The sequence below is a fragment of the Dromiciops gliroides genome, chromosome 1 (genome assembly GCF_019393635.1).
Source record: "Dromiciops gliroides isolate mDroGli1 chromosome 1, mDroGli1.pri, whole genome shotgun sequence".
NCBI lineage: Eukaryota > Metazoa > Chordata > Mammalia > Microbiotheria > Microbiotheriidae > Dromiciops > Dromiciops gliroides.
In genome coordinates, this window is record NC_057861.1 from 356,667,494 (window position 1) to 356,674,983 (window position 7,490).

The 7,490-nt window shown below is 34.8% G+C and overlaps 1 non-coding gene across 1 annotated transcript; it reads right to left on the reverse strand.

Moving 5' to 3' along the window:
- Positions 1 to 2,830: 2,830 nt before the first annotated feature.
- On the reverse strand, positions 2,831 to 2,935 carry LOC122737646. Its single transcript, XR_006354459.1, has one exon. It is a non-coding gene; the product is annotated as a U6 spliceosomal RNA (small nuclear RNA).
- Positions 2,936 to 7,490: the final 4,555 nt, after the last annotated feature.

The window sequence follows — 7,490 nt, forward strand, 5'->3', positions numbered from 1 at the left end:
TCCAAGACGTATGGGAAAATTAAGGTATCTGATTAGATGATAAGAATTCCGTTCTGTAACTCTAATTCAGAATTGATTTCTCTATTCTATTTACAAGCTATAGCCAGAAAGTTACACTGGTTAGTCAAGTGAACATTCTGAGTCTTGTCATTTAATTAGCACTACAAGTATGTCTAAATTGCTATTTTATAATCTCAATAATTCACTCTAGGTGTCCTGGAAAAATTCCAAATTTGAAAATTATATTTTGATCTGCTAATATTGTTGCATAGTTTCACCTAAATAAATAATAACACTACCTTATATCATACATTATTATCAGTGCTAATATATACTGATGAATAATTTTAATATTTTACCCAGCTAGGACAAGAAGCTGAATATTTCACCTTGTAGACACTTATATAACATTTTATGCACATGTTCTCCTTTGTTTGTCACATTATCTTTCTTAGATAAGCATTCCAGGTACTATTATTTCCATTTGACAAATAAGAATGCTGTAGTCCATGATCTTATAGCTTATAAATATTAAAGGAAGTATTCACACCCAGCTTGTTAGGGGTTAACCAAGCTCCCCTTTTACTGTGTAAGCAAAGCTCAAGGGCAGGCCTCCCCCTTCCAGAAAATATGCACTGACTCATAGTTAACCCTTGATAAGAGGGCTGTAAGCCATAATGATCTTTTCCAGATGCAGATGCATTTGCTGGGCACCAAGGATGATGCATTTGCATAGGCGAAAAGGAAGCTTCAAAGGACAGAAACGTGTTCTTCATCATAGATAAGGCCGACATGGCCCAAAGTCTACATGACCTACATGCGGAACAAAAAACTAGCCAATTCCCTCATTCTTTTTTGGCATGAGCTTCACACAAAGACATTCCTTTGCCTGTGTCAAGTATATATATATATATATATGCTATACTGTCCCAATAAACTTCACTTTCTGCCTCCATCAGAGTGCAGGAGGTGCTTCCAATCCCATCCTATGTCTCCGTGTCTTTTTTCCTTAACATCTTACCTGTAGGGGGCAGATAGGTGGTGTAGTAGATAAAGCACTGGCCTTGGATTCAGGAGGACCTGAGTTCAAATCCAGCCTCAGAAACTTGACACTTACTAGCTGTGTGACCTTGGGCAAGTCACTTAACCCTCATTGTCCCACAAAAAAATTAATTAATTAATTAATTAAAAAAAAAATCTTACCTGTAGCAGTGCCAAACCTGTTCTAGCAGCCCCTGGACCTGAAGCTGTCACCAGCTATTTCCAAGTATGCATTTATTTTTGCAGTTATCAGCAATTGGTGACTTCATCAAGCTAAAGTCATGGCATAAAGATATACTTGGTGAAGAGTAATATATGGAAATGATGATAATTAATTGACCCCAACTTGTAAATAGCTAATTGTAATTTAATATGTGGTTCTAAATGTAGATCACTTTCTTAAAATTATATATTTTAAGGGAAATATATATGTAGTGATATATATGCATATATAATATGCCTCCAAGGATATATACAAATACACCCATATATATATATATATATATATGCTTATATAGGTATGTGTGCATATACTTATATTTCTAGATAGCCATACCTATTTATATTCAATGTAATAATAATACTAAGCTCTGAGTGGGTCCCAAGGCTAAATCTTAAGTCACTGAATTTTCTTTACTTTTTTAAACCAATGGTATTGTGATGAAATAATGAGATTTAGCAGATACGCGAAGACCCACCTGGAGATTAATCTAGACTGATTGAATCAAGTGAGAGTGATTAACTGCTGATTAGCCTACTTCAAGTTAACTGGATTGTAATCACACCTTGAGAACACCTTCAGAACCAATGGATTTGGATGATGCCAACCAATCAGCTTGAAGCAGTATGTAAGGACCGCCTCTGTTCCAGACCTATAAAATGCTTCCACAATGAGTTTGCTGGAGAGAGTTCGTGATTGAAGCTGGCTTGTGGCAGAGGACTTGAGGAAGAACCAGACCAGGCTGGAACTCTAGGATAAATAGGCTTTTTTCTTAACCTTCTGAACTCCTTGGGATATCTGTATGCTTTTAATAAATGTTTAATGCCAAGGACTGGTGCAAAAGCTTCTAATTTAAGGCGACCACAATCTAGATTTTAAACATCACAGTATTTATGCCTGAAAGCTTATGGGATCTATCATTTAAATTTGTGGGAGTATTACCTTCACCAGTTTTGACTTTCACACTGTGCTGAATCTATTTTATCTCAGTTGCATCTACTTTTGGCATAAAAGCATTTCCCTATTTTGTACCTCACAAGATGTTTGTTTTCAGAAGGTCCTTGTTTTATATTTCAAGGAATCTTCAGTGATTGTAAAATAGTAATGGGAGACAACCACAGGATGACACCATAATTAAAAAATAACTACAATTGAGTTTTTTAATATTCTCAATATAATTAATTTAATTTTGGCTAATATGTGAACTTCCTTGTCCTCTATTAATATTCTCATCAAGGATGTCCTTAATTCTTGTTTAAGGGACTCATAAAGATTTTGTATTTGTAGAAGAGTCTGAGTATACTGAATGTACTATTCCTTATGGTTTTGTTTTTGTTTTTGTTTTTGGTGGGGCAATGAAGGTTAAGTGAATTGCCCAGGGACACAGGCTGATGCTTTATCCACTGCACCACCTAGCTGCCCCCTTATATCCTTATTTTTTTTAGGAAAAAAAAAAACCACCCCTGGGTGAAGATAGAAGATTTTAGTTCTAGCCCACAGTCTCCTTCCAATAGCATGATCTTGAGCAAGACTTATAATCTTTTAGGTATATGGTACCCATAGAGTGGGTTTAAAGATATCTACTTCACGAATTTGCATGTCATCTTTGCACACGGACCATGCTAATATTCTCTGTATCATTCCAATTTTAGTATATGTTCAGCCAAAATGAGCACTAATGATGTCTACTTAAAAGTATGGTATAGAGTTCCTGATGATCCTTCACTTCTTTGATGTTACAAATATTTAAAATTTAAAATTTCACTGAAAAATCCCATCCCCAATCTCAAAAATTACAACTGAATTTTATATAACACTTTAAGGCATTTTAAACATTTTACTCATATAACTTAATTTAATTGTCACCACAAACCTTAGAGATATGTACTATATATGTGATTTTATCCATTTTACAAATGAAGAAGATCCACAAGTTAAATTACTTGCCAAGGATAATATGTCAGAGCTGGGATACAAACTTTCGTCTTTCTGACTCCGTTCCCAGAACCCTTTTCCAGTAAGCAATGCTTCTACGAATAATCCACAATTTACATTTTACAAAGCCATACCCTTGAATTATTATTATTATTCCCATTATATGTGTAAGTAAATTGAAGGTTGGGTATTTTTTGTGATTTGCCCAGGTTCAAATAGCTAGTAAACATCAGTACTAGGCTGCAAACAAATAACACTTACTTCCAAGGCTATTTCTACAATATGTTGCACTGCAGTGGAGATATTAGTAATACTTTTCCATTTAGCCAGGAAAAATAAAACCTTAAACTTTGAACTACAACAAGTAATATATTATGATTTTTTTGGGTGGGGCAATGAGTGTTAAGTGACTTGCCCAGGGTCACACAGTTAGTTAAGTGTCAAGTGTCTGAGGCTGGATTTGAACTTAGGTCCCCCTGAATCCAGAGCCTGTGCTTTATGCACTGTGCCACCTAGCTGCCCCAACAAGGAATATATTATGAATAAAGGTTGATAACCTTTTTAAAGCAAGGGCTTTTTGCTAACCTATATTACATTTTTTTAAATAAGATTTTCTGTGAAGCAAAACTTTATAAAAGTTGTTTTAGAATGTGAGCCTCATGTAATTAGCCTTGTGATATTCCCTGTTAATTTAACCATCTTAAAATGTGTTCATTTGTCTTCATTGCATACAAACTCATTGCACTATTGTTAGAGTACATCACCATATTTGCAATCCTTCAGGCTTGCAACCAAGGTATCATCCTCAATTCCTCACTATCTGTCACCAGAAATATCCAATTGACAGTGCCTGTCAATTTCACTTTTATATTATCTCTCAATTTCATTGTCTTCTCTTCTTTAACAGTGTTATCATGCTGGTACAGGCTCTCAACAACCCATGTCTAGACAATAACAAGGATCTGCTGGTGAGAGATCTACCTCAAGTCTCTCTCTGCTTCAATCCATCCTCTATTCAGCCTTCATAGTAATTTATGCGAATTAAAATTATGACCTTGCCAGCCCTTATTCCATATATATTCAGTGGCTACTGATCACCTCTGGTATCAAATGCACATTTTTATGTTTGGTATTAAAACCTTTCATCCCCAAGCCCTCTCCTCCCTTTCTAGCCTTCTTACATGTTACTTACTGCCATGTGCTACTGTTTGATCAAGTATGCTTTTCCACAAATATGACATTTCATCTCTATGTTCCAGAAATTTTATTAGGTTGTCCCTCATGGCTAGAATCTTCTCCTTTATCTAAAAATTCATCTATACAATGTTACAAAGAAGGAAGATGAACAATTATAAGACATATTGTCTCATGAAGTAGAAAGAAGCATTTGAGTATAGGCTTCTAGGACTACTTTTAAGTCCCAACTAAAATCCCATCTCCTTTATGAAGAATTTCTGAATACCACTTAATTACAGTATCTCTCCCTCACTTGTTAATTTCCTATTGATGGTATATCTAGCTTGTTTGTACCAATTGGTTTGTTGTCTCCCCCATTCGATTATGAACTTCTTGAGGGCATAGAACATCTTCTGCCCCTTTTTCTGTCCTCAGTGCTTAGCACAGTGCCTAGCACATCTAAATGCTGAATAAATGTTTACTGACTGAATTGTCAATACTTTTGGAAGTACTAAAGAAAATTCAATTCTTTCCAAAACACCATGTAAAATTGAATAGGCATTGAGACAGTTATTGGGACATAAAAACTCTTCAGTCTTGTCTTCAGTTTAAGGTTTTAAGGCTTTATTTTATTATGATATTGCATAGTAAGGGTCTGTTGTAACTGAATTCCAATATTGTACTTGGAGTCTTTTTTGGATGTTAATTAAGATGTGGAGCAAGTTTTGAATAGATTCCATTTCTCTGTCTTAACTATATAAGCAATGCTTAACACACTGAGCAGTTTAATTTTGCTTTGGAATTGTACACATGAGAGTAAAAAGAAAATTGTTTGATGTTCAGGTTCATTTGCTCCTAAAATCAATTAAGTTGAGTTCTGGCATATTTAATTTTATCACTTTCCCTGAACTCTATAGAACTTCTTTTAACTGAGATGCTGAGTTTTCAATGGAATACAGTACAACCCACCCCATCTGAAGGCATTAAGAGAGTCAAATTCCCAGTTTATATTGTTCTAGAAATTCATGGGCATTAACTACTCAGAATGTTGTTTTGTCCTGGACTGTGCATTAACAGAGCACTATTAAGACTTGTCCTGACCTTTGGGAAACACAGTGTAATATTTTATTCTGAGAGGTAAGTGAGATTTCAAAGGACAGGAAGTAGATTATCTGTAATTGACAACATAATATGCAATCTTTAAAAAAAAAGATGTCTATCTGTTGTAGAGCTCTTAATATAAAGCAAAAAAAAATCATTATTGCACAAATATAACAATACCTTTTAACCTGCCCATCGTTTTATATGGGCAAGTCTGGCATAGTAATAATAATAAGTTGCTAGTGTGATGCATAAAATCTAATGTGTGGTCTCCTTATTCCTGTTCCAAGCATAGGGAAAATTAGCTAGGGTTTACTTATAAATTAGAAGTTTAATACCAGTTTTGGGCAGTAAGCATTAGAAAAAAGAGAAAACCTGGGTCAGAAAGATAGGAAAAACCTAGCTAGCATCTACGGGAGAGAAAAGAGAAAAAGAGCCGCATTCACCTACAAGTTTCAGGCTCAAAAAAAGGAAGTTCCTGTGCCTGTTGGAACAGAAGCTACCTGCATGTCTGGAAGAAAGGCAGTGACTACACACCACTCCAAGGTAATTGGCTGGTAGCATTCCAATCTATTGAATTACTGGATTTGAGGGCGGTCCATGAATTTTCAAGGTAAAAAAGGTCAGCCAGGCTCTCTTAGCAGGGGGTGCCCCTGGAAGTCCCAAAACCCCATTATTTTCTCACACTAGTCAATATAAAAAACAGACAGCATTAATGGTTTGTCTCCATTCAGAAAAAGATAGGACTTATATTACATTGCTAATTGTTATAATTATTTACAGAGACTTCTTATAATCATTTTATATGAAAGTCAGCATCTAAAATATTCTTACAATTATTTTCATTGTTATTTTCATAAATGTGCTTCCATTTTCCAACTATTTGCTTCAAGCCAATACTGTATGTATGGCATTCTTAAGTACATCAAAAAGGAAAAGACAATTTCTTACACAATTGCACTATAAGTATGTATGTGTATATGTGTGGGTATGTGTTTATATTTTCATAAGTATATATGATACATGATGTGATATGATATAATTATTTTGTTTGTTATGTTATATACTTACATATCTACATATACTTATATAGATATGTATACCTACATATGCATATGTGTGTATATATGTGCATGTAATTATGTATTTATACAAATAAACATACAGAGAGGTAGATAGATATGCAATAGATATGAGAAATACATATGACTTGCAGCTGAGAATATCTCTATGCTATAATCTCCCACCCCCCTACATATTAGAATGTTAGGTTCATGAAGTCAGGCTTTATGCTTTGCATCACTGGATCTTGCCACAGTAATTTACAAACAGTAAGTAATTAATGGGCAGCTAATTGGAGTACTGAAATAGAGCACTGGGCCTAGAGTCAGGAAAACCTGAGTTTAAATCCATCCTCAGACACTTGCTATATGAGTCTGGGCAAATCACTTAACCCTGTTTGCCTTAGTTTCCTCATCTGTGAAAGGAGCTGGAGAAGGAAATGTGAAACCAATTCAGTATCTTTGCCAAGAAAATCCCAAAAAGGGGTCACAAAGAGTCAGAAGTGACTGAAAATGACTAAACAATAAAAGTACTTGATAATGTTTTTTCATTCAATTATTAAAAATATAAATTTTTGAAAAATGTAGTTTCTATGGAGGAGGACACTGGCACCTGAGGGTATGGGGTGTGGATCAGGAATGAATACCTTTATAAGGTGGTTCTTGTAATAATATTTAAGGAAAGTTGGGATCCTATATTGCAGATGGGTAGAGGGATTGTATTCTAGGTGTTGGGGATGTGCAAATTCACAGAGAAAAGAGAGAAAATAGCAATAATGAGGAAGAACAAATTATCCAGTTTGCCTGGAACACAGAATACATGAAGGAGAAAAATTTGTAGTAAAGTTATTAAGGTAACCTTGAAATAAATTGGAAAGGATTTACAAACCATTTTACAGAGAAAGAAACTGAGTTACAAGTGAGTTGTCTCGAGTCACACAGAAAATCCATGGCAG